This window comes from Hypanus sabinus, chromosome 5 (assembly GCF_030144855.1).
Source record: "Hypanus sabinus isolate sHypSab1 chromosome 5, sHypSab1.hap1, whole genome shotgun sequence".
NCBI lineage: Eukaryota > Metazoa > Chordata > Chondrichthyes > Myliobatiformes > Dasyatidae > Hypanus > Hypanus sabinus.
In genome coordinates, this window is record NC_082710.1 from 161,235,361 (window position 1) to 161,262,775 (window position 27,415).

Consider the following 27,415-nt stretch of genomic DNA (forward strand, 5'->3'; position numbering starts at 1 on the left):
ACAATGCAATACTTCCAGCCGGCAGCATGTCAGACTCCATGAAGAAGGGCATCATTCCCCTCATACAAGCAAAACGGGAAAAGTGGTGACATCAGAAATGGGAGACCCATTTTACTATTGAATGTAAACTATAAGATCCTGTCCAAGGCCATCACCAATGAGGGCAAGTCTGTTCTGGGTTTGGTGATCACAAAGTACAAGTCCCTGTATAACACGTGCAAAAATGTACCCAATATAACCATCACCCTTATGACCAATTTCATGTGCTGCTGCCTCAGGCTGTGTGTGGAACCTAAATACATGGGCACCAGGTAGCACTACATGCTGAGGTTCTACCTGTCCCCTGTGTTGCCAAGGTGTTGAAACTGAGGAATGTTTCTGAAAAGGGGATGAATGAACCCCAGAGGAATCTGAAGTTGAGGCAATTCAACTTTCTGAGAGATGGAGAATAGAGAAATTTGAAGCCAGTGAATTGCCAGTTTTGGAGCCAGTGTAGATCAGAAGCACTGGGGTCTGGCTTGAACAGGTATAGTGTGAGAGTGTCGGATCAGCCAAAGTTGATGAGGGGTTTGAGGTGGGAGGCTGGGCCAGAAAGAATTGCCACAACATTCTTGTCTGAAAGACAAGTTCCTGTAACCCCAGTAAAGAGTGGCTCAATATCTATTCAGTAGTATGTTCTCATTTGCTGTAGTTTCACAAAGTTCTCTGTTTAAGTGTTTCACAGCCACCACATTTTAAATGAGTACAAATATTTTTATTAACAGATAAAGTTAAAGAAGAATTTGGTCTCCTAGGCTCATCAGTTTTACTGGATCCTGAACTCAAAGTTGATCCCAGCAAGAGTGAAATAATTTGGACCTTCATCAACAGGAGCATTTTGCATCATGTCCCAGGTCACAGCTCAGTAGAACTGAGTGACCAGTTCGAGTTTCGTCTGCACTTTAATACTTCTAATGGTGCTCTGACTGTGAATGGAGCAGAACATGGTGACCAAGGAGATTACACCTTCATTGTGGATGGACAAGAGCTGAGAATAATACAACTACGTCTCCTTGGTAGGTAGCTTTATGTTTCATAGAACATAGAACAGTACAACACAGTTCAGGTCATTTGGCCCACAGTGCTATGCCAACCTTTTATCCTATTTCTAAACCTTCCCTCTCGCATAGACATTCAGTTTTCCTTCACCCATTGCATGATTCAGGATGTGATTGGTTGCAGAATTCACCATAGTTTTTGAGGTTGTACTTTCCAGTTGAGGCCAAGTTGTGCACCTCACCTGATAGAATAAACTCTGAATTAGCAGATATTGAATGTAGCCGTCATTCACCCCCCATCTCTGTGATGTACCTGCCATCCCGAGGAGGAGTCCGTTCGGGATTTGAGCCAACACTCATTGCTGCACTGGTGGGATGAGAGAAGAAGAACTGTTTGTCAAACCTGAGGCTTGGGTTTTCTGTTGGAGAGAACAGAAGGAAATGGTTGTGAAGTGAAAGCGTGGATGGATGGAAAAGGTGGAGAAATGGAAAAAGTAGCAAGAGAAGGGATGGGAGGGGAGGGAGGTACAAAATGCATTAGATTAGTGTGGGAAATGGGGAAAGTGGTGTGACATGATGATAGAAGAAATTTCAATAACAATGATATTAATTATAATAAGAACTTTATTTATTGAGCACTTTTCACACAGATAATGTAGTTCAAAGTGCTTTGCAATGGTATAAAATACAAATATGAAAAATAAAATTAAAAAAATAAACATGGAAATAAAAGAGAAAATGACATTTGTTTAAAGCAAGGTTAAGTAAATAGATTTTAAGCTGTCATTTAAATGTGTCAGCTAAGTCTGATTCACTTATAGTTTTAGGTATCGAGTTCCTCAGCTGACCTTGTTATTTTTCTCTGAGGGAGGTTTTTTATTTCATTTTAAGAGACCAGTGGAAGAAAACCTGAGAGCCTGAGCAGGATTATGAAAGGAAAGTGATTCTGTGATGTATTCCGGTCAGAAACCATTAAGAGTTTAAAAAAAGGGGAAGGCAAGATTAATATTAATTTTAAAATATACAGTAAGCTCCTAGAGCTGCCAAATTCCAGCCCACCAAATTCTTGTTCGTATGTTTATGTGTGATATAACCTTTCTCTGCGCTGACAATTCAGCAATGTATTGAAATAAACTTCCCCATTGTGTTCGGTATTTCCAGATACTGAGATATGGACTATAATTTTGGGACACTGATCAGGGAGGAAGATGGAGGATATAAAAAGAATTAAGATAGGTATCTCTGTTTATGGTTTTGAAATCCATGCAATTAATTTTCTTGTTTAAACCCTGCTTCTCACATAAATTTTCAGCCCAAGGAGAAGGTGATCAATGAGAAATATTTTGAGCCTGACTGATAAAAAGGCAACAAACCTGAGGGTGTTCTCTGAAGCAAGACCAGAATCTTATTGAAATGGCTCCAGCATCATTTTGTATTGGTCCAATATCTACCCTCAACTCCCTTATACTCTTTATATATTTCAAAAAGCTTTTAGTATCTTCTTTGATATTAGTCACCAGTTTCCTTTCATAATTCATCTTTTCCTTCCTAATGACCTTCTTAGTTTCCTTCTGCAAGTTTCTAAAAACTTCCCAATCCTCTATCTTCCCACAAGCATTGCCTTCCTCATATGCCTTCTCTTTTACTTTTACTTTGGATCTGACTTCCCCTGTCAGCTACAGTGGTGTAGCTACTGTAGTAGTGGTAGTATCCTTCTTCCATTCAAAACTTTCTTCTTATTTGGAATATATCTATCTAACACTTCACTCTTTTTTCACAGAAACTCCAGCTGTTGCTGCTCTGCTGTCCTTCCTGTTAGTGTCTCTTTTCCGTCAACTTTGGCCAGTTCCCCTTAAGAAGGGAGGAAAGCAAAAGAAAGGATATTAGAGTGCAGTTTGCCTAACCTCAGTGGTCGGGAACGTGTGGGAGTGTATTATTAAGGAAGAGGTTTCAAGGTATTTGGAGACTAATGGCAAAATAGGTCAAAGTCAGCATTGTTTCTGTGAATTGAAACCTTCCCTGACAATTTTGTTGGAGTTCTTCAAGGAAGTATCATGCAATGTGGACAAAGGAGAGACAGTGAATGTCACTTGCTTGAATTTTCAGAAGTCATTTGAGAGGGTACCACAAATGAGGCTGTATAATAAGATTAAATCCCATGGTGTTACAGGAAAGATTCAGCAACGGATAGCAGAATGGCTGGCAGGCAGGAGGCAGTGAGTGGGGAAAAAGGGGCCTTTTCTGGTTGGCTGCCAGTGATGAGTGGTGTTCCTGGGGGGGGGGGGGCAGGGTTGTTGGTATTAAGACAGCTACTTTTCACATTGTTTGTCAGTGATTTAAATAATGGAATTGATGGCTTTGTGACAAAGCTTGCAGATGATACAAAGAGAGTTAGAAGGGACGTAGTGCTGACGAAGCAATGTGATTGCAGCAAGACTTTGACAGATTGGAAGAACAGGCAAAAAAGTGGCAGATGGAATACAGTGTTGTGAAATGTATGATAATGCATTTTGGTAAAAGGAACAATAGTGCGGACTATTATGTGAACGGGGAAAAGTTTCAAACATCACTTCCTGAGCCACTCATTCATCTGTACCATCATCCTATTCCTGCTCTGACTGGCACGTCTATGAACTTGCAAATGAACGTCCAAAACAGAGATGAAACAGTTCTGAGTTTTTGCTTCCACAGCTCTGAAGAAGATTGTTTGGAATTTTTGAATATTTTTGAGGCAGAGGTAGATAGATTCTGGATAAGCAGAGAGGTGAACTGTTATCGTGGGAGATGGGGATATCTACCGTTGTATTAGCTGTGATCTTGTGCAATGACAGAGCAGTGTTGAAGTTTAAAAGACTTTTATTTCCATTTGATGTGTAGAACTGACTGCACTTTCATACCTTCGTGCATATCTGGTGCAATGTCACATGGTAAGATTACTTTCTACATCAAGATAGGAAGATCATGGTTTCATATTCTCTCCTTTAGATGAGCTGTCAGAAGCTTCCATATTTACCAACATCGAATCACTGGGTTTCACGGTCCAGCTCACCTGTGATGTCTTTGGAGATCCGAATGTGTATCAGTGGCAAAAGGATGGAGGGGAAATCTCCCAGCGTCACCAACTAACAGATGAAAACAGAACACTTGTTATCCCAAGTGCTTCATTTGAAGACTGTGGAGTGTACACCTGCATCACAACCAATCCTGTCAGCTCCATCCAGACAAACTACACCTTAATGTTGCGAGGTGAGCTTCATTTATGAATGACATATTGCAGTTAACATTTAGACCATATTGGTGGGCTATTGAATGCAGTCGATGCAAATCAGTGCTACAGCAGAGAGAGGCAAAAGCTGAATTAATTGGGTTCACAGAATCCCAGAACAGTTATCGCAGAGAAGGAAGCCATTCAGCCCTTTAAGAATGGATTGGTTCTATCACTGAGCAAACAACAGAATCCTATTGTTCTGTCCTCTCCCCACAGCTCTGTAAATTCTTTCTTTCAGATAATTATCCAGCCCTCATATGAAATTACAGTTTAATATCCCTTCAATATTCCTGACTATGAATTCTAGACCCTGTCCACTACTGTGCATAAAGAAAATCCCCAAGATATTTTCTGTTCCTCTCCCAATCACCTTCATTCCCACTCATGACTGGTTTTAGAAAGTTTCACTCTGATTTTCTTCCACTTTATGCCTCTATTCATGAAGGGAAAGATCCAATTTTTGTTAAGCTACTTTCTGAACCCTTTCCACAAATGTCTTGTTGGTGTAACCCTTTTAGAATTGGTTCCTTGAGTTTGTATGCTCTTCTCATTCTTCCTGCTCTTGGGATGGATCAATCGGCAGATAATGCACTTCACCGATCAATGAGAACAAACTGCCCACATGTGCATTTGTGTAGCAGCCCCTGACATCAGGTGGAAAGTAGCGCCAGAGTGTGTGGTGACACTTGCAGGCTGCCCTGCCCTCAGCACATCCTCAGGTTGTGTTGGTTGTTAATGCAAACAATACATTTCATTGGATGTTGTGATGTATATCTGATAAATAAATGAATCTGAATAAACCATTCTTGACTCGTATAACGGTACGTTGTGATTAATGATCCTCAGAGTAGAGTCAGTTGGTGTCGGCCTGGGTCACAGATTGGTGAGATTAGACGGGGGTTGGAACATTCCCTTCTCGGCAGGAAATTATGGAACATTATGGTTGTTGCATCATTTGTCATCCACTGCCCGTGAGATGTTTAATGATTTGAATTTAATTTTAATTTCAGGGTTTTCCCTCAATGATTTTATACTGATTGCTGTATTGACTGCAGGACAGGTGATTTCTGCAGTATCTCTTCATTCAGCCGTGTTACCGGACCAGTGGAGGTGGAAAACCCTCGGAGGTATCTGTCATTGATTAATTTGCTCTTGCATGAACTTTCAGACACCATCCAGTAAACCTGAATGAACTTTAACATAAACAAGAGAAAATGTGGGAAATCAATTCACCACTGACCCTTCCCCTCACTTCCCCTCTGACCCTGTGACCTGTGGGATGCAATTGCCCATTTTTTCCCGGTTTTGATGTACTTTGCAGTGACACGGAATACCTGAAACAGTCCTGGAGTCACCTCTGACCAAACTGCAGAAGATATTTGGGAGAAGTGGCCATGAGAGGAGCCGTCTTCATTCACTCGTGTTTGCTGCGTTGTGTTGTCTCATCTCACTGTGTCACCAAGTCTGTTTAGAGGTGGGACTGAGGGAAAGATGCCCTTTCATCCTGATGGTGGCTGTGCCTTTGGAAACAGGGGCCTCATTCACATAGAGGGCAGAGTTGTGAAGGGAGTTCTACTCCCCATCTAGTGTCAGGGGATTGAGCAGTTGTCTCTCAGACCTGCTGGTGAGTGTACAGTACACGAACGTCTTTCTTTCAGACTTGGTGGCAATTTCTCTTGGGTGTTTGCAAAAGTTAATCTTGAAAGAACCTCTCTTTCCAATGCAGTTTTCCACATGGGACACCTCTGTCTCCCAGAACGAAAGAAGATGCAACACCTGCTTTATTACCTCTTCCCTTTCCCCATTCCTGGCACACATATAACCCCTCCAGGGAAAGCAGTGAGTGACTTGTACTTCCAATTCTGTGTCCTCACAGCAGTTTCCTGCACATTGGAGAAACCATTACAGGTTGTGTGACCACTTTGCAGAACACCGAGTGTAACAGTGAGCTTCCATTTGCTATCACTTTAGTTTTCTCCCTGTTTCTTGTCTTTAACGTCTTCTCCAGTTCCAGCAAAGCCCATTGAGGAGCAGCATCCCTTATTCCACATTACAGTTTATGTTCGAACTGACCACTTCTGATACAAGATCAGAGTGTGTGACCAAAACTCTGTTTTCACTCTCCACAGATGCAGAAATGGAAATCTAGAATTATTTCTTATTCCAGATTTCCAGCAACGGAAGTGTATCGTACTCCGTTGTTTTTCTTTCTCTCTTTTATTTCTCAGGATTTCTCTCACTCTTCTCTGTGACTAAAAACATCAAATCTCTGGTCAAATGCTGCTTCTACTGCAGTGTATCTCCAGCATTTTCTCTGATACACTCAGTGACCACTTTATCAGCTGCCTCCTGTACCTAATAAAGTGGCCACTGAGTGTGTGTTCACGGTCTTCTGCTGCTGTAGTCCATCCACTTCAAGGTTCAATATGTTGTCTGTCAAAGATGTTCTGCTGCACACCACTGTTGTAACACGTGGTTATTTGAATTACTGTCACCTTCCTGTCAGCTTGATACAGTCTGGCCATTCTCTGACAAAACATTTTCAGCCACAGAACTGTCACTCACTGGATGTTTTATTTTGCTTTTTGGACCATTCTCTGTGAACTCTAGAGACTGTTGTGCATGACAATCTCAGTAGATCAGCAGTTTCTGAGATCCTCAAACCACCACATCTGGCACCAACAATCATTCCACAGTCAAAGTCACTGAGATCACATTTCAGCCCCATTCTAGTGTTTGGTCTGAACTACAATTGAACCTCATGACAATGTCTGAATATTATTATGCATTGAGTTGCTGCCACATGATTGGCTGATTGGATAGTCACATTAACGAGCAGGTGTACAGGTGTACCTAATAAAGTGGCCACTGAGTGTATTTCAGATTCTCAACACGTGGGGTTTTCTAGTCACTGTATTGTTTTGGACACATTGTGTTCAGCTCCAGTCACCAGGCAACCGGATGGATTTGAATGACCAGACAGTGATGTTGCCATGGCTGAGCTGCAGGATTTTGCTTTTATTTAAATACAGAGAGGTGACGATGGGAGATTTCAAAGTAGGAGGATCAATATCTGAGGAGAAGGAACCATTAACAATGTCAGTTAACATTTGCCCTGGAAGAGAAGTTGGCAGTGAATAGATAAACTGAAATTAGAACTGAGATTGGATAGAATCCAGTGAGAGAGAGAGAGATACAATTTCAAGTCAAGTCGTCAAGTCAAGTCAGGTCAGGTCACTTTTTATTGACATTTCGACCATAACTGCTGGTACAGTACATAGTAAAAATGAGACAACGTCTTTCAGGACCATGGTGTTACATGACACAGTACAAAAACTAGACTGAACTATGTAAAAAACAACACAGAAAAAAACTGCACTAGACTACAGACCTACCCAGGACTGCGTAAAGTACACAAATGCAGTGCAGCTGTTACAATAAATAATAAACAGGACAATAGGGCAAGGTGTCAGTCCAGTCTCTGGGTACTGGTGAGTCTGATAGCATGGGGAAAAGAAACTGTTACATAGTCTGGTGGTGAGAGCCCAAATGCTTTGGTGCCTTTTCCCAGACAGCAGGAGGGAGAAGAGATTGTATGAGGGGTGCGTGGGGTCCTTCATAATGCTGTTTCCTTTGCAGATGCAGCTTGTAGTGTAAATGCCCGTAATGGCAGGAAGAGAGACCCCGATGATCTTCTCAGCTGACCTTACTATCTGATACAGGGACTTGCGATCCGAGATGGTGCAATTTCAAAACCAGGCAGTGATGCAGCTGCTCAGCAGTTCTCAATACAACCCCTGTAGAATGTGATGAGGATGGGGGGGTGGGAGATGGACTTTCCTCAGCCTTCACAGAAAGTAGAGATGCTGCTGGGCTTTCTTTGCTATGAAGCTGGTGTTGATGGACCAGGTGAGGTTCTCTGCCAGGTGAACACCATGAAATTTGGTGCTCTTAACGATCTTAACTGAGGAGCCATCGATGTTCAGCGGGGAGTGGTTGCTCCATGCCCTCCTGAAGTCAACAACCATCTCTTTTGTTTTGTTCACATTAAGAGACAGGTTGTTGGTTTTGCACCAGTCTGTTAGCCGCTGCACCTTCTCTCTGTATGCTGACTCATTGTTCTCGCTGATGAGACCCACCACGGTCGTGTCATCAGTGAACTTGATGATGTGGTTCGAGCTGTGTGTTGCAGCGCAGTCGTGGGTCAGCAGAGTGAACAGCAGTGGACTGAGTATGCATCCCTGGGGGGCCCCCGTGCTCAGTGTGATGGTGTTGGAGATGCTGCTCCCGATCCGGACTGACTGAGGTCTCCCAGTCAGGAAGTCTAGGATCCAGTTGCAGAGGGAGGTGTACAGGCCCAATAGGCTCAGCTTTCCGATCAGTTTCTGAGGGATGATTGTGTGGAATGCTGAACTGAAGTCTATGAACAGCATTTGAACGTATGTGTCTTTTTTGTCCAGGTGGGTTAGGGCCAGGTGGAGGGTGGTGTTGCCTGTTGAGCGATTGGGACGGTATGCAAACTGCAGGGGGTCCAGTGGAGGGGGCAGCAGGATCTTGATATGCCTCATGATGAGCCTCTCAAAACACTTCATGATGATGGATGTGACTGCAATGGGATGGTAGTCATTGAGGCAGGACACTGAAGAATTCTTCGGCATGGGGACGATGGTGGCGGCCTTGAAGCACGTTGGAATGGTGGTGTTACTCAGGGAGATGTTGAAGATGTCAGTGAGAACATCTGCTAGCTGGTCTGCACATCGTCTAAGCACTCTACCAGGAATCTGGTCCAGCAGCCTTCCATGGGTTGACCCTGCACAGGGTTCTTCTCACATCGGCCATGGTGAGACAGGGCACCTGGTATTTTGGAGGAGGGGTGGACTTTCTCGCCTCCACATCATTTTCTGCCTCAAAACAGGTGGAGAAGTTGTTCAGCACATCTGGGAACGAGTCACCTCTGCACAGTAGATGATGTTGTCCTATAGTTGGTGATGTCCTGAATGCCCTTCCACATAGAAACATAGAAAACAGGTGCAGGAGTAGGCTATTCGGCCCTTCGAGCCTGCACCGCCATTCAGTATGCTCATGGCTGATCATCCAACTCAGAACCCTGTACCTGCTTTCTCCCCATACCCCCTGATCCCTTTAGCCACAAGGGCCATATCTAACTCCCTCTTAAATATAGCCAATGAACCGGCCTCAACTGTTTCCTGTGGCAGAGAATTCCACGGATTCACCAATCTCTGTGTGAAGAAGTTTTTCCTCATCTTGGTCCTAAAATGCTTCCCCTTTATTCTTAAATTGTGACCCCTCATTTTGGACTCCCCCAACATCAGAAATAATCTTCCTGCATTTAGCCTGTCCAACCCCTTTAGAATTTTATATGTTTCAATAAGATCCCCCCCTCAATCCTCTAAATACCAGGGAGTATAAGCCTAGTCGATCCAGTCTTTCTTCATATGAAAGTCCTGCCATCCCAGGAATCAATCTGGTGAACCTTCTTTGTACCCCCTCTATGGCAAGAATGTCTTTCCTCAGATTAGGGGACCAAAACTGCACACAACACTCTAGGTGTGGTCTCACCAAGGCCTTGTACAACTGCAGTAGAACCTCCCTGCTACTGTACTCGAATCCTCTTGCTATGAATGCCAACATACCATTTGCCTTTTTCACCGCCTGCTGTACCTGCATGCCCACTTTCAATGACTGGTGTACAATGACACCCAGGTCTCATTGCACCTCTCCTTTTCCTAGTCGGCTCCCATTCAGATAATAATCTGTTTTCCTATTCTAGAAACCAAAGTGGATAACCTCACATTTATCCACATTAAATTGCATCTGGCATGAATTTGCCCACTCACCTAACCTATCCAAGTCATCCTGCATCCTCTTAGCATCCTCCTCATAGCTAACACCGCCGCCCAGCTTCATGTGATCTGCAAACTTGGAGACGCTGCATTTAATTCCCTCGTCTAAATCATTAATAAATATTGTAAACAACTGGGGTCCCAGCACTGAGCCTTGCGGTACCCCACTATTTACTGCCTGCCAATCCGAAAAAGTCCTGTTTATTCCCACTCTCTGCTTCCGGTTTGCCAACCAATTCTCTATCCACATCAATACCATACCCCCAATACCGTGTGCTTTAAGTTTACACACTAATCTCCTGTGTGGGACCTTGTCAAAAGCCTTTTGAAAATCCAAATATACCACATCCACTGGTTCTCCCCTATCCACTCTACTAGTTATATCCTCAAAAAATTCTATAAGATTCATCAGTCGTGATTCTCCTTTCACAAATCCATGCTGACTTTGTCCAATGATTTCACCTCTTTCCAAATGTGCTGTTATCACATCTTTGATAACCGACTCTAGCATTTTCCCCACCACTGATGTCAGGCTAACTGGTCTATAATTCCCTGGTTTCTCTCTCCCTCCTTCTTTAAAAAGTGGGGTTACATTAGCCACCCTCCAATCCTCAGGAACTAATCCAGAATCTAAGGAGTTTTGAAAAATTATCACTAATGCATCCATTATTTCTTGGGCTACTTCCTTAAACTCTCTGAGATGCAAACCATCTGGCTCTGGGGATTTATCTGCCTTTAATCCCTTCAATTTTCCTAACACCACTTCCCTACTAACATGTATTTCCCTCAGTTCCTCCATCTCATGAGACCCTCGGTCCCTTACTATTTCCAGAAGATTATTTATGTCCTCCTTAGTGAAGACAGAATCAAAATAGTTATTCAATTGGTCTGCCATGTCCTTGTTCCCTATGATCAATTCACCTGTTTCTGACTGTAAGAGACCTACATTGGTCTTAACCAATCTTTTTCTTTTCACATATCCATAAAAGAGTTTAGTCAGTTTTTATGTTCTTTGCCAGCTTTCTCTCATAATCTTTTTTCCCTTTCCTAATTAAGCCCTTTGTCCTCCTCTGCTGGTCTCTGAATTTCTCCCAGTCCTCAGGTGTGCCGCTTTTTCTGGCTAATTTGTATGTTGCTTCCTTGGAATTGATGATATCCCTAATTTCACTGTCAGCCACAGGTGCACTACCCTCCCTGGTTTATTATTTTGCCAAACTGGGATGAACACTTGTTGTAGTTCATCCATGCGATCTTTAAATGCTTGCCATTGCATATCCACCGTCAACCCTTTAAGTATAATTTGCCAGCCTATCTTAGCTAATTCACATCTCATACCTTCAAAGTTACCCTTTGTTAAGTTCAGAACCTTTGTTTCTGAATTAATTATGTCACTCTCCATCTTAATGAAGAATCCCACCATATTATGGTCACTCTTACCAAGGGGCCTCGCATGTCAAGATTGCTAACTAACCCTTCCTCTTTGCTCAATACCCAATCTAGGATGGCCTGCTCTCCAGTTGTTTTCTCGACATGTTGATTCAGAAAACCATCCCGCATACATTCCAAGAAATCCTTTTCCTCAGCACCCTTACCAATTTGGTTCACCCAATCTATACTTAGATTGAAGTCACCCATTATGACTACTGTTCCTTTATTGCACGCATTTCTAATTTCCTGTTTAATGCCACTCCCAACCTCACCACTACTGTTAGTTGGCCTGTATACAACTCCCATCAGCGTTTTTTGCCCCTTAGTGTTATGCAGCTCTACCCATATCAATTCCACATCCTCCAGGCTAATGTCTTTCCTTTCTATTGTGTTAATCTCCTCTCTAACCAGCAATGCTACCCCACCTCCTTTTCTTTCCTGTCTATCCCTCCTGAATATTGAATATCCCTGGATGTTGAGCTCCCATTCTTGGTCACCCTGGAGCCATGTCTCTGTGATCCTAACTATATCATATTCAGTTATAACTATCTGCACATTCAATTCATCCACCTTGTTACGAATGCTCCTCGCATTGACACACAAAGCCTTCAGGCTTGTTTTTACAACACTCTTAGCACTTATTCAATTATGTTGAAAAGTGGCCCTTTTTGATTTTTACCCTGGATTTGCCTGCCTGCCACTTTTACTTTTCACCTTACTACTTTTTGCTTCTACCCTCATCTTACACCCCTCTGTCTCTCTGCACTTGTTCCCATCCCCCGCCACATTAGTTTAAATCCTCCTGAACAGCCGTAGCAAATGCTCCCCCTAGAACATTGGTTCCAGTCCAGCCCAGGTGCAGAACGTCCTGTTTGTACCGGTCCCACCTCCCCCAGGACTGGTTCCAATGCCCCAGAAATTTGAATCCCTCCCTTTTGCACCATTTTTCAAGCCACGTATTCATCTGAAATATCCTTCTATTTCTACTCTGACTAGCGCATGGCACTGGTAGTTATCCAGAGATTATTACCTTTGTGGTCCTACTTTTTAGTTTATCTCCTAACTCCCTAAATTCACATTGTAGGACCCCATCCTGTTTTTTACCTATTTCGCTGGTACCTATGTGCACCCCGACCACTGGCTGTTCACCCTCCCACTCCAGAATGTCCTGCAGCCCCTCAGAGACATCCTTTTCCCTTGCACCAGGGAGGCAACATACCATCCTGAAGTCTCGTTGGCGGCCACAGAAACACCTATCTATTCCCCTTACAATCAAATCCCTTATCACTAAAGCTCTCCGACTCCTTTTCCTTCCCTCCTATGCCGCAGAGCCACCCATGGTTCAATGAACTCAGCTGTTGTTGCCTTCCCCGATGAGACATCTCCCCCAACAGTATCCAAAACAGTATATCTGTTTAGGAGGGAGATGACCTCAGGGGACTCCTGCACTACCTGTCTACTGCTACGCTGTCTAGTGGCCAACCCTTCCCTTTCTGCCTGTGTAGCCTTTACCTGCGGTGTGGCCAACTCACTGAACTTGCTATTCACAACTTTCTCAGCATTGCAGATGCTCCAGTATGAATCCAATGGCAGCTCCAGACACTCAATGCGGTCTGCCAGAAGCTGCAGTTGGACACACTTCCTGCACACATAGTCGTCAGGGACACATGCCGCGTGTAGCCACTATCCTGGAAGTGGCTGTGGATTCGCTGGGCGTGTGCAAGTTTTGCCTCTCTGATGGCTCAGGACAGTTTGGCCCTCGCTGTTGTTAGAGCTGCCTTGTCGCCTGCTCTGAAGGCGGAGTCACCGGTCCTCAACAGCGCACGCAGCTCCGCGGTTATCTATGGCTTTAGGTGAGCGAGTGTAGTGATGGTCTTGGACACAGTGATGTCATCGATGCACTTGCTGAAGTAGCTAGTCACTGATACCATGTACTCCGCTAAGGTGGTAGAGTCGCCATCAGTTGCAGCCTCCCTGAACATGTGCCAGTCAGTGTGCTCAAAGCAGTCTTGAAGAGCAGAGGTGGCTCCTGCTGGCCAGGTTTTCACCTGCTTCTGAACTGGTCTGGAGCGCCTGACGAGCGGTCTGTATGCTGGGATTAGCATAACAGAGATGTGGTCTGAGTAACTGAGGTGGGGGCAGGGCTCTGCCTGGTACGCGTCGAGGATTGTTTATGTAAACCAGGTCCAGTGAGAGAGGGATGCAATTTCAACACCAGGGCAACAGAAACATTTGGGAACATTGATCCAGGGGGCAAAGGGATGGGAGGGAACCACAGAGACAAGTGGACAGTCTCAGTCACACCCATCGATGGGCATTGAACATGTTGTTGGAGCAAAATTACAGAGACAAGAACAAATCAGGGATTATTCTTGCACTTCAGGTTAATCTTTCAACAAATAATCTAGTGATGGGGAGGAAGACCAATGATGCTGAGTCAGGTGCAGCTGGATCTGATGGTTTAAAACAGTTCTCAAGGACAGTTGCTGTTACGTCTTTTACATTTGGGGGGAGATGAAATGGAGGGTTTGCCTTTGGTAAAAACAGGGGTGAGAGAGTAACAGGGTGGGATTATGATTGCTCCCTGAGGAGCTAGAATTGATTGATGTCCAGAATGGCCTCCAGAGTCATAATCAGCCTGCATAGATTGTTAACGGCTTTCATATGCTTTTTTTTAAATTTCTCCACAGGACGACCAGCATACAGATTTTATTTTCTAATCCTGTGGATCTGTAATACTTTGTCACTTACAGCTGCGTACATTGTGTTAATTTATTGGTTTGTGATTGAAGGTACGTGACCAATACTCTTATCATTCACAATTGTTTAATGTAGTTTCCTTGTTCACCAATATTAAGAAAGTAATTATTCTTGATCTGAAGCAGCTAAATAATAATATTGTAATAACAATATTTATAACATTAACAATAATAATTATAATAATAAGCAAATAGCTACCGCTTCCTCTGAGTTCAATCTACATTCCCACTATCTTGTATGGGAGAAACTAGCCCCTTAGGACCTCATTTAAATCTCTCCCTTAACCCTTTGAAGCCATAACCTCTTGTTTTAGACTCCCTTAATCTGAGAAAAGGACTGAAAACCTGTTGCTTTGCCCATCAATATTTTATAAACCTCTGTAAGGTTACTGCTCAGCCTCCTGTGCTCCAGGGAAAGCTATCCAACTAACATCATGCTGAATCTTTCCTTGTACACAAATGTAAAGGAGAACAAAATAATATTCACTTTTGAACCCATGGTACTGAGGTGGAAACAGATCAACCCTAATCCTGAGGGGCTGCTGATGTGCCGGATTTGACTGAGGTTTCATTGTGTTCATACAATGATATCACAGTGTCAGCACACAGAGACCAGTAGTTTATTGTCTCTGGGTTAGTTTCCTGGAGTCTCTACCCAGTTCCCATCATGAGAGATTCCAGTGGGATGCTCAATATCAGCCTCTCAGGACAAGCTGAGGGGAGTAACTACAGGACCCACATCCCCCAAACCAGTGCGAGGGAAGTGTTGCATTTTCAGAAGTCTGGTCTTGGCCATTTAAACAATTGATGGGGACCTCAGACGGTGTTACTGAGGCTACATTTACTCACTGAGAGGAGACCATGGCAGGTAGTCAGGAGCATCTCCAAGTTCCAGTCTAATGACACTGCAGTTTCCCGACAGGAGGATGTTGCACAGGAAATGACATCACCAGTGACAGTGACTGACATGTCTGAGTGTTCGATGAATGCCATGTATGGCTTTCTCTTCTCTGATGGACTGGTGACCACATCATGAAATGAGAGAAATTAGGTTGCAATCACATTGAATTCAGCCATTGAGGAATTTACATCAGTGAAGACTTGGCATCGAACTCCAGACATGAGCAACAAATGCTACAGAAACAATAAAATTGGATTGCAAATTTCAGCAACTTACCATGAAACTTATGGGATTCTCCATAATCAAAAGTTGTGGAAGTTGGGAGAAAGAAACTATGGACATTAACAAACTTCTCAAGGTCTGGCCATTGGAACTAGAAGGAACAAACAGTGTAGAAATTGGCAGCAGGTGACATGTAAAGACTGGGCTGGAGACCCACATGGAAAATAGAGTGGGTACCATGAATTATTCTTTCTTGCCTGGCATTGCAGTTCATTGTCTTGTTAATCTACTACAGGGTCTGCTGGTGCAGGTCTGGGTCACAGGTTGGCACACTGGGTGGGAATTGGCATCTTCCCTTCACTGGGACATCAGTGTAAGAGTTTGGTTGTTGCAGCCACTGGAAGTTTTCATTGACATTTCTCTGGAGCTTTGTTACATGTTTGCTTATTTGATTTAATTTTAATTGCAGGCCTTTCACCGTTGGACTTTGTTGTGATTGCTGTGATGATCGTAGAACTGCAGCTTTCTTCATTTTATATCACAGCACTTAAGTTTGTGACACAGATCCAGGAATTACTTCAAGGTATCTGCATTATTTAACACACACTTGGATATAAATTTGCAAGCAACTGAAATGTGACATATTTTCAAAAAGAAAAAGATATCAAATGAAATCTTGTCTGAATTACCAACATCCTGTGCCAACTCCTGTCCTGTCCAGTCCTTTACATTTGGGTGAAGTTGTCCTGTTCATTACAGTTATGAGCAGATGCTTTACAGTGAGTTAACACCAGAACACCATAAGACCATAAGATGTAGGAGCAGAAGTAGGCCATTCAGCCCATTGAGTCTGCTCCACCATTCAGTCATGGGCTGATACAATTCTTCCATTCATCCCCACTCTCCTGACTTCTCCCCATACCATTTGATGCCCTTGTTAACCAAGAACCTCTCTATCTCTGCCTTAAATGCACCAAGTGGCTTGGTCTCCACAGCCACTCATGGCACCAAGTTCCACAGATTTACCACCCTCTGACTAAAGTAATTACTGCACATCTGCATTCTAAACAGACGTCCTTCAGTCCTGAAGTTGTGCCCTCTTGTCCAAGAATCCCCTACCATGGGAAATAACTTTGCCATATCTAATCTGTTCAGGCCTTTTTAACATTCGGAATGTTTCTATGAGATACCCCCTCATTCTCCTGAACTCCAGGGAATACAGCCCAAGAGCTGCCAGTAATTCCTCATATGGTAAACCTTTCATTCCTGGAATCATTCTAGTGAATCTTCTCTGAACCCTCTCCAATGTCAGTATATCCTTTCTAAAATAAGGAAACCGAAACTGCACACAATACTCTGTGTGGTCTCACTAATGCCTCATAGAGCCTCACAATCACATCCCTGCTCTTATATTCTATACCTCCAGAAATGAATGCCAACATTACACTTGTCTTCTTCACCAACACTCAACCTGGAGGTAAATCTTTAGGGTATCCTGCACAAGAACTCCCATATTGAATTCTCTCCCCATCTAAATAATAGTCTGCCCATTTATTTCTTCCACCAAAGTGCATGACCATGCACATTCCAACATTGTATTTCATTTGCCACTTCTTTGCCCATTCCCTGAAACTATCTAAGTCTTTCTGAGGGCTCTCTGTTTCCTCAACACTACCCGCTCCTCCACCTATCTTTGTATCATCAGCAAATTTTGCCACAAGTCCAATAATCCCATAGTCTAAAGCATTGACATACATGATAAAAAGCAGTGATCCCAGCACTGACCCCTGTGGCACTCCACTGGTAACTGGCAGCCAGCCAGAATAGGATCCCTTTATTTCTACTCTGTTTTATGCTGATCAGCCAATGCTCCACCCATGCTAGTGCGTGTGTGACATTTGTTAGTTTTGCAAGACCTTGGGCCTGGAAAGTCTTGCTTCAGTCGGAGTGTCCTCTCCAGGGTGCAGGCCAGGGCAAGGTTGTATGGAAGACCGGCAGTTGCCATGCGGTGAGTCCTCCCCCTCTACAACATTAATGTAATCCAAAGGAAAGACGGGGGCCGATACAGCTTGGCACCAGTGTCATCGCAGGAGTTGCCAGAACGAGGTTGAAGGCAACGTTGGACTGCCTTAGGGACTCCAGCTCCGGATTTGTCCTCACGGTTTACTTGTGAAGCTTTTCCCATGAGCTGGTATGGCAGCAAGGCAGTGGAGTTTGAAATCAGAGTTTTCCTTCTCTTCGATGGACTGTCTTCCCAGGATGATGAGCTCCATCTACCCAAAACCCATGCTAGTAACTCCCCTGTAATTCCAGGGGATCTTAACTTGCTAAGCAGCCTCATATGCAGCACCTTGTCAAAGGCCTTCTGAAAATCCAAGTACACCACATCTACTGCATCTCCTTTGTCTAACCTGCTGGTAATTTCCTGAAAAGTTTGCATTTGGTTGGTCAGGCAGGATTTTCCTTTCAGGAAACCATGCTGGCTTCGGCTTGTCTCCAGATACTCTGTAATCTCATCCATAACAATTGATTCCAACAACTTCCCAACCACTGATGTCAGGCTAATAGGTCTATCGTTTCTTTTCTGCTGCCTCCCACCCTGTTTAAATAGCGGAGTAATATTTGCAATTTTCCAGTCATCTGGTACAATGCCAGAGTCTATCGATTCTTGAAAGATCATTGTTAATGCCTTTACAATCTCTCCAGCTACTTCCCTCAGAACCCGAGGGTGCATTCCATCAGATCCAGAAGATTTATCCACCCTCAGACCATTAAGCTTTCTCAGCACCTCCTCAGTCATAATTTTCTCTGCACATACTTCACTTCCCTGACACTCTTGAATGTCCAGTATACTGCAAACATCTTCCACTGTAAAGACTGATGCAAAATACGCATTCAGTTCCATGGCCATCTCTGTGTCTCTCATTACAATATCTCCAGTGTCAATTTATATTGGTCCTATACCTACCCTCAACACTCTTTTACCCTTTATATACTTAAAAAAGTTTTTAGTACCTTCTTTGGTATTAGTCACCAGATTCCTTTCATAATTCAGCTTTTTCTTCCTAATGACGTTCTTAGTTTCCTTCTGCAAGTTTGTAAAATCTTTCCAATCCTCCATCCTCCCACTGGCTTTAGTTTCTCTGTATGTCCTCTCTTTTGCTTTTATTTTGTCTCTGACTTCACTTGTCAGCAACGGTAGTTTCCCTCTTCCATTTGAAACTTTCTTCTTATTTGGAATATATCTCTCTTGCACTTCCCTCATATTTTGCAGAAACTCCAGCCATTGCTGCTCTGCTATCCTTCCTGTCAGTGTCTCTTTCCAGTCAACCTTGGTGAGTTCTTCTCTCATGCCATTGTAATTTCCTTCATTCCACTGAAATACTGACACATTGGAAGTTAGTTTCTCCTCAAATTTCAAAGTGAACTCGATCATATTGTGAACACTGTTCCCTCATGGTTCCTTAACCTTAAGCTCTCTTATGACCTCCAGATCATTGCACAACACCCAATCCAGCCCAGATGATCCACTAGTGTGCTCAGCAACAAGCTGTTAAAAAGAAAACCAACCCTTAGACATTCTACAAATTCTCTCTCGAGGTCCATGGAATTCTGGAAATATTTGGGAATTGTCTCTGACCTGGCAGAAGGGTCTTCTATTGAAGGGTCTTCAATAGAAGGGGCCCTGAGAGGAGCTGACTCACTCCATTTGTGTTTCACATTGTGTTGAACTTCAATGTAATACCAAATCAGTTTGGAGCCGAGGACTGAGGGAAAGGTTTGCCCCCTGATTCTGATAGTGGCAAGTTTAGGAAGGAGTAGGACTGTCTCTCTTGTGTCTCACTTGGATACTTAACAACAACATTTTCATTCAACAGCAGCTTTCAGCTCTGTGGCTTTTACACCCAAGATCCTTACCAGCTTATAAAACATCGAAGTCAAAATATTGTTATTCCTTCCTTATATCCTCATTCAGGAACTTCCTAGGCAAGTCTACTTCAGAAATAAATGTGCAACACAGCTTATAGTTCAAGATTAGTAGCAAAACCTCCAGCTCCTGGCAGTAATATAATAAAAAGTACTGTGACGCTTCAGAGGCAAATTGCAAAATTGCTGCAGGGCCCCTAATGATACAGGTTACCCTGGACTGAACATAGAGTTTGGTTTGAAAGAAGGAGCACAATTGCAGTTTTTCAGACAGAAATTCAGAGTTTGGTCTTTGTGGTAAATCAAAGCACAAACATCAGTGGTAGAGCGATGAAGATCAAGAGTTCACAGGAAAAGAGAATTGGAGAAATGCAAACATTTTGAATGCATCTGGACTAACCCATTGTAGAACTGGGTCAGGGAATGTGAAGTATAAAGATTTAGCAGGTCCTGACAGCACAGATGAGATTTTACTCATTAGGCATTATAACAGGACATCTGAAACAAACATCCCTGAGTCAGCGAAGATCAGCATGGTTTTGTGAGAGAGATATCATGTTTGATCTATTTATCGGTCTTTTGTTGCAGTGATAACGTGCTGCGGATAAAGGCGGATCGACTGTGTTTAGATTTCCAGTCAACATTTACTATGATGTCATATGAAAGGTTATTGTGGAAAATGTAAAATTATGGTGAAGAAGGTTGTCTGTCAAACAGGAAGAAGACAGTTGACATAAATGGGTCTTTTCTGGTTGTCAGGACATAAGAGTGGATGCCCCTGTGTTTGGTTCTGGGAAAGCAGATTTTTATAATTTTCTGCAATGCTCTTGCTGTGGGAGATGAAGATACCAATGATATGGTGATTAAATTTGACACCAGCATGAGAAGGAAAGTAAATTCTGATAAGGCATATTGAGGTTCCAAATGGACAGAGTTACGAAAATGGGCAAATCATCTGACAAATGGACTGTAAGGTGGCCGGATGTGGAATTGTTCATTTTTCCAAGGAAAACAAAGGAATGTATTTTTGACATGGGGAGAGGCTATAGATGCAGAATGAGTTAGTTTCACTGGGTGTCATTAGAAACTGGCTCAATTTCAGGTTCAGGAAGTAATTAGAAAAGGTAAAAGAAAGGTTGGGGGTGTTGTGGGTAGTGTAGAGGGCTGTCAGAAGTTACAACGGGACATCAATAGGATGCAAAGCTGGGCTGAAAAGTGGCAAATGGAGCTCTATCCAGAAAAGCACGAGGTAGTTCATTTTGGTAGGTCAAATATGATGGCAGAAAAGGATCTCGGTGATTGTAGTGATGACTTGCAGTAGACTGAAAAGCTCAAGCATTCAGATATTAAGAAAGAGGATGTGCTGGAGGATTTGGAAAGCATCAAGTTGGATAAGTCACAGAAATTAGATAAGATGTACCAGGCTACTGTGTGAGGTGAGGGAAGAGATTGCTGAGCCTTTGCCGATGATCTTTGCATCATCAATGGGGACGGGAGATGTTCTGGAGGATTGGAGGGTTGCGGATGTTGTTCCTTTATTCAAGAAAGGGAGTAGGTATAGCACAGGAAATTATACACAAGTGAGTCTTACCTCAGTGGTTAGTAGGTTGATGGAGAAGATCCTGAGAGGCAGGATTTATGAACATTTGGAGAGGTATAATATGATTAGGAGGTGTCAGCATGGCTTTGTTAAGGGCAGGTCGTGCCTGAGGAGCTTGATCAAATTTTTTGAGGATATGACTAAACACATTGATGAATGAACAGCAGTAGATGTAGTGTATATGGATTTCAGCAAGGCATTTTATAGGTTACCCCATGCAACTAAGGGTAAAGTAAGGAGAAAGTAAGGAGGCATGGGATCCAAGGGGACATAGCTTTGTGGATCCAGAAATGGCTTTCCCACAGAAGGCAAAGAGTGGTTGTAGATGGGTCATAGTCTGCATGGAGTTCGGTCACCAGTGATGTGCCTCAAGGATCTGTTCTAGGAACCTTACTCTTTGTGATTTTTATAAATGACCTGGTTGAGGAAAGGGAGGGATGGATTATTAAGTTTGCTGATGACACAAAGGTTGGAAGTGTTGTATATGTGTGGAGGGCTGTCAGAGTTTACAGCAGGACATTGATAGGATGCAAAACTGGGCTGAGAAGTGGCAGATGGAGTTCAACCCAGTTAAGTGTGAAGTGGTTCATTTTGGTAGGTCAAATATAATGGCAGAATATAGTATTAATGGCAAGACTCTTGGCAGTGTGGAGGTTCAGAGGGATCTTGGGATCCAAGTCCATAGGACACTCAAAGCAGTTTGACTCTGGTTAAAAAGGCATCGAGTGCATTGGCCTTCATCAATCGTGGGTTTGAGTTTAAGAGCCAAGAGGTAATGTTGCAGCTATGTAGGACCCTGTTCAGACCCCACTTCAGTTCTGGTCACCTCACTACAAGGATATGAAAGGCAGAGGAGATTTACAAGGATGTTGCCTGGATTGGGGTGCGTGCCTTATGAGAATAGGTTGAGTGAACTCGGTCTTTTCTCCTTGGAGTCACAGAAGATGAGAGGTGACCTGATAGAAGTGTATAAGATGATGAGAGGCATTGAATATATGGATAGTCAGAGGCTTTTTCCCAGGGCTGAAATGGTTGTCACAAGAGGACGCAGGCTTTCTTTAATTAATTTTTTAATGCATTTCTACAAATCAGCTACAAACAATATACCCAAGTGAAGATTAATACAGTGCAAAATAAGCATATCAATTATATAAAACATAACAATAAGGAAACAGCACCCAGAATAAAATCATATAAAGTTAGTATCCTCCCCACCCTCCCCCCACTATGAAACTCCAGGCCAACCATTACAATACGTAAAAAAAATATTAATTGGAGCGTTTGACCCAATAAAACTGTAAATATAAATAAAGAACAATAATGCCTACTACCAGAACTATAATGTAATTTCCATCAAAAAGAAACCATAAAACTTACAGAGAGAAAAATAAAATGAAAGTAAGGGATTAAAAAGAATAAACAATCTAAACGGGAGTTCTGAAAATATTCAAGAAAAGTTCCCCACACCGTTTGAAATTTTATGTCTGAATTGAGAAGTGAGTAATGATTTTTTTCAAGGTCTAAACAGGACATAATATCATTAAACCATTGAACATGAGTGGGTGGGGCAACATCTCTCCATCTAAGGAGAACTAAGCGTCTATCCAAAAGAAAGGCAAAAGATAATGATCGACTCAAATGTTGTGTCAGACTCAAATGCATGTCTGCCTCACACAAGGTACCAGAAAGGGCAATCAGAGGATGAGGTTCCAAGTGGCAATTAAGAATATGGGATAAAGATAAAAAAAGTTTCTCTCCAGAATTTTTCTAGACTATGACAAGCCCAGTACATATGGATAAGTGAAGCCTTGCCACCTTTACACTTGTCACAAGCAGGACTAATGTCAGGATAAAACCATGACAATTTAGTTTTAGACAGGTGAGCCCTGTGTACAACCCAAAACTGTAAAAGACAGTGGCGAGCACATAAAGAGGATGAATTCACTGACTTAAGAATTGAATCCCAGACCCCATCAGGTAAAGAAATATTTAAAGCATGCTCCCAAGCACTTCCAATTTTATCAAAGTGGACACACCTCAAGGTCACTAACTTATCATGAATAAATGATATTAAGCCTTTACCCAATGGATTAATACAAAGAAACAGGTCCACAATGTTTTTTTCAGGCATCTCAGGAAAATCAGATAATAAAGGGTTAATGAAATGTCTAATTTGAAGGTACCTAAAGAAATGGGTATTAGGTAGATTAAACTTTTCATACAGTTGTTGAAAAGTTGCAAAACGATTATCTATGAAAAGATCTTCAAAGCGCCTAATGCACTTTCTATACCAATCGTGAAGTGTTGAGTCTGGCATAGAAGGTAGGAAAAGGTGATTATGCAAGATAGGACTAGAGAGAGAGAAGCCATGAAGGCCATTAAATTTTCTAAACTGAGCCCATATTCTCAGAGAATGTCTAATAAGAGGATTAATAATTAGGCTAGGCAAGCAGAGGACACAGATTTAAGGTGAATGTGTGGAATGGGCTGCCGGTGATGGAGCTGGAGGTGGAAATGATAGGGTCTTTTAAGAGACTCCTGGATAGGTACATGGAGCTTAGAAAAATAGAGGGCTATGGGTAACCCTTGTAATTTCTAAAGTAATTTCTAAAGAATGGCCTGTATTGTGTGTGGGTTTTCTAGGTTTCTATGACTGTCACATTTATTCTATACAAGTATTAAAAATATCTTCAGTTAAATAGGACACATCTCCAAGTTCAAGTTTATTGTCATCTAACTTGTACATAATACAACCAAACAACATTTCTCCTGACCACAGTGCACCCACAAAACACGTATCATTGACAGCACAGAAAACAAAATATTGCCACAAATACCTAAAAATATAATTCAGAGTGCATGCAGTGTGCAGCATGGGTAAACAGGAAACAGCTTTCTGAGGGTGAGAGGCTTCAAGCTTCTGGGTGTGAATATCTCCAGGGATCTATGCTTGGACCAGCATACTGATACAATTACAAAGAAGGCATGACAGTGGCTATATTCCCTGAGGTATCTGAGGACAACTGGGATGTCACCAAAGACACTAACAACTTTCTACAGATGTACTGTGAAGAGCTTTCTAACTGGTTGCATCACCGTCTGGTATGAGGGTCACTGCACAGGATCGGAATAAGCTGCAGAAAGTTGTAAACTCAGTCAGCTCCATCATGGGCACCAGCCTCCCCAGCATCTAGGACATCTTTTAAAGGTGATGCCTCAGAAAAGCAGCATTGATCATTAAGGAGTCCCATCACCCAGGACATTCCCTCTTCTCATTTCTGCCATCAAAGATGAGGTAGAGGACCTGAAGACACACACTCAATGTTTCAGTAACTGCTTCTTGTCCTCTGCCCTGAGATATCTGAGTGGACAATGGACCCATGAACACTTGCTCAGTACATTTTTTGCACTACATAATGAATTAATTTTTATATATATTGTAATTTTCAATTTTTACTACCATGTACTGCTGTCACAAAACAACAAATTTCATGCCAAACAGTGTGCCAGTGATATTAAACCCAATTCTGATTCTGATTGCTAGTGATGAGACCTCTGTGGAGGCAGGTTATTCATTAGTCTCACAGTCTGTGGGAAGAAGCTGTTACACAGTCTGACAGTCCTCATGCTGATGATCCTGTACTTCATTCCTGATGGTAGTGGGTCAACAAGAATCTGGGATGGGTGGTAGCAAACCTCAAAAATGCTTCTGGCCCTTCGTATTCAATGGCCGTTGATAAATGTCACAAATAGGGGGATTCAGACCCCAGTGATCCTCTTGGTGGTTTTTATTATCCTCTGTAGGTCTTGCGATCCAATGCCTTGCAGCTTCTGTGCAACACAACAATGCCACAGTCTCGATGGTGCTCCTGTAGAAAGTTGCTAGAATGGGGGCAGGGAGCCTTGCATGCCTCAGTCTCCTCAGGAAGTGTAATTGCTGCTGTGCCTTCTTGACTAGTGAGTAGTTGTGGGTCCAGGTTAGATTGCCCGTTATGTGCACACCAAGGATCCTTGTGTCTTCACTCTCTCCATGGCAGAGCCATTGATGTGCAGTGGACAGTGGTCAACCTGCAACATTCTGAAGTCTACAATCATCTCATTTGTTATGTTGATGTTGAGACTCAGGTGTTGTTTTCACACCTTTTGACAAGCCTATCTACCTCCTCTCTGCTGCCTCATTGTTGTTGCTGATGAAGCCACTGGGTTATTTCCATGGAGGAGTCCAAGCTCCCATTACAGAGAAGGGTGATAAGCCCCAATGAGGACAATTTACCCACTGGTTTCTGAGCGATGCTCATGTTAAACACCCAGCTGAAGTCGATGAACAACATCTGGCAGATGAGTCAGTGTGAGGCATCGTTTTCTAGTTGGGACAGGATTGAGCGGAGGGCTGAGGTCAGGGCATTATCAGTGGACAGGTTTGAGTGGTGGGTGATCTGGGAAGGGTCCAATGTAGCTGGAAGGTGGGATTTCATACGATCCATTACCAGCTGTTCAAAGCACTTCATGATTGTTGAGGTCAATGCCACTGAGTGGTAATCAATTCAGCCAATTACTGTCTCTCTTGTAGACTGTATTTATATATATACAAATATACACCAATTTACAAGGTGGTGGTTGCCTGGAAACCTGCAGGGTCAGTGAACTGTTTCAGAGAGATGTTAAAGATGTCTGTTAAGACCTGTGTTAACTGTGCCAGACAATCTGTCGACACCCCCTAAGCTCTGTTGTCCGGCCCTGCAGCTTTCCCTGGGTCATGAGAAACCACATCTGGATTGCCTGTGAAGCCACATCTGGATCACTGCAATCTACAATGGACTCCTTATTTAAGGAGGTATATTAATGCATCCTGATACATTAATGCTTTAATATAATAATTAGTGGTTCAATTGTCTGACAGACTGGGCACAGAGTGCATAGCCTCCCAGATTGCCTTGTCCTTTAGAACAGTGGTCTAAAGGTTGATTTATACTTCCACATAGTAGCCTACGCTGTAGTCTTCGTATGTGGCCTGCGCCGTTGTGAGTATTCATACCTGTGCGTTGGTGTGTCTGCGTTGCTCTGCATTGCACCGCCAAAATGCTAGTTGGCAGTGGGGTTTCTACGCCACTGTGTAGAGTTTCTTCGTGTACTTCAAACAATGGCGACTGAGCGCATCATGTTGGAGTTGGAGCTAATAAGTGTTGAACAAGTGTTACTTTTATTGAAATTACTGCAACACAGAAAAGAGAGAAGATGTCGGAGGAGATGGTGTGTATGACCATCGAACGGATTGAGGCAGAAGGAGGGTGAATTTTCTGTGCTTGTCCGGCCACTGAGAGACATTGGATGAGAAAATGCATTTCAAATATTTTCGGATGTCAGCAGGTAGATTTGACAATTTGGTTCCTCTCCAACCATTTATTTCACATCAGTGTACCTATGCCTATAGACAGGAAGAAATGCAATGCTGCCAAGTGGACCAATCACAGATGTTGCGGTCTGCATCACCGCGATGCTCAGTTTCATTTATGGAGAGGTGCACATCAGGCTATGGCGTAGGGTAGGGCATAGGATACAGCGTAGGTTATGTGTCTATGCCGTACCTACAGCGTTCCTTTGACGCAGAGGTATAAATCACTCTTTAGACAACAGCAGGCAGGAAAGTCTGGATGAGCTGATGTCCCTGGAGGAACTGACTGGCTCCTTCTCTTCCTTTGCTGAAATAAAAGTCCCAGAAGTGACAGGTTCCCATCTCAGTTGTACTCGGCTCTGCGGGACTGGATGGGTCTGGACCTCCTGGAAGTGCATAATGCAATGGTTCTGGCTGGCAGCAGGTCAGAATACATGAGGAAGAGCATCATTACCCTTAGGAGGGGGAGAGGGAGGACATCAGGAATTGGAGATCACTTTCTCCATTGAATATAAGGTCCTCTTCAAGGCCATCACTAACTGGGTCAAGTCAGCTTGGGACAGGTGATCCACCCAGACTAACCTGTGCTGAACCTGGCACAAACGTCTTGTGCTGCTTCAAAGCGGGTTTTGGGAAGGGAATCAGAAATGTTATCCAGTCTGTTCCACACAGATATCGTAATGCAGTCCAAATCAACATTGGGAAACAATTAGCTTCCCCATCAGAAGTCAAGCTGAGTCACCAACTCTCCTGTCTGTGCGCTGCATAAAAAAGCTTTGATGAACCCATTAGGATGGTGAGGAAGAAGAGTGTAACAGGGGTGATTTTGCCAGGCATTGGAGACATTTATCTACAAGGAGGATGTTGCCATCTTCTGCTCTGACTCACGATCAGATTACAGATTGATGAGCTTCTGCAACCAGTCTGAGTTGGCATCGGGGGCCAGGGTCGACCACGGGAAGAGTGAGGCCACGCTCTTCAGCATGGTTGTTATTCTGGGTGGGGGTCTCTGACTCG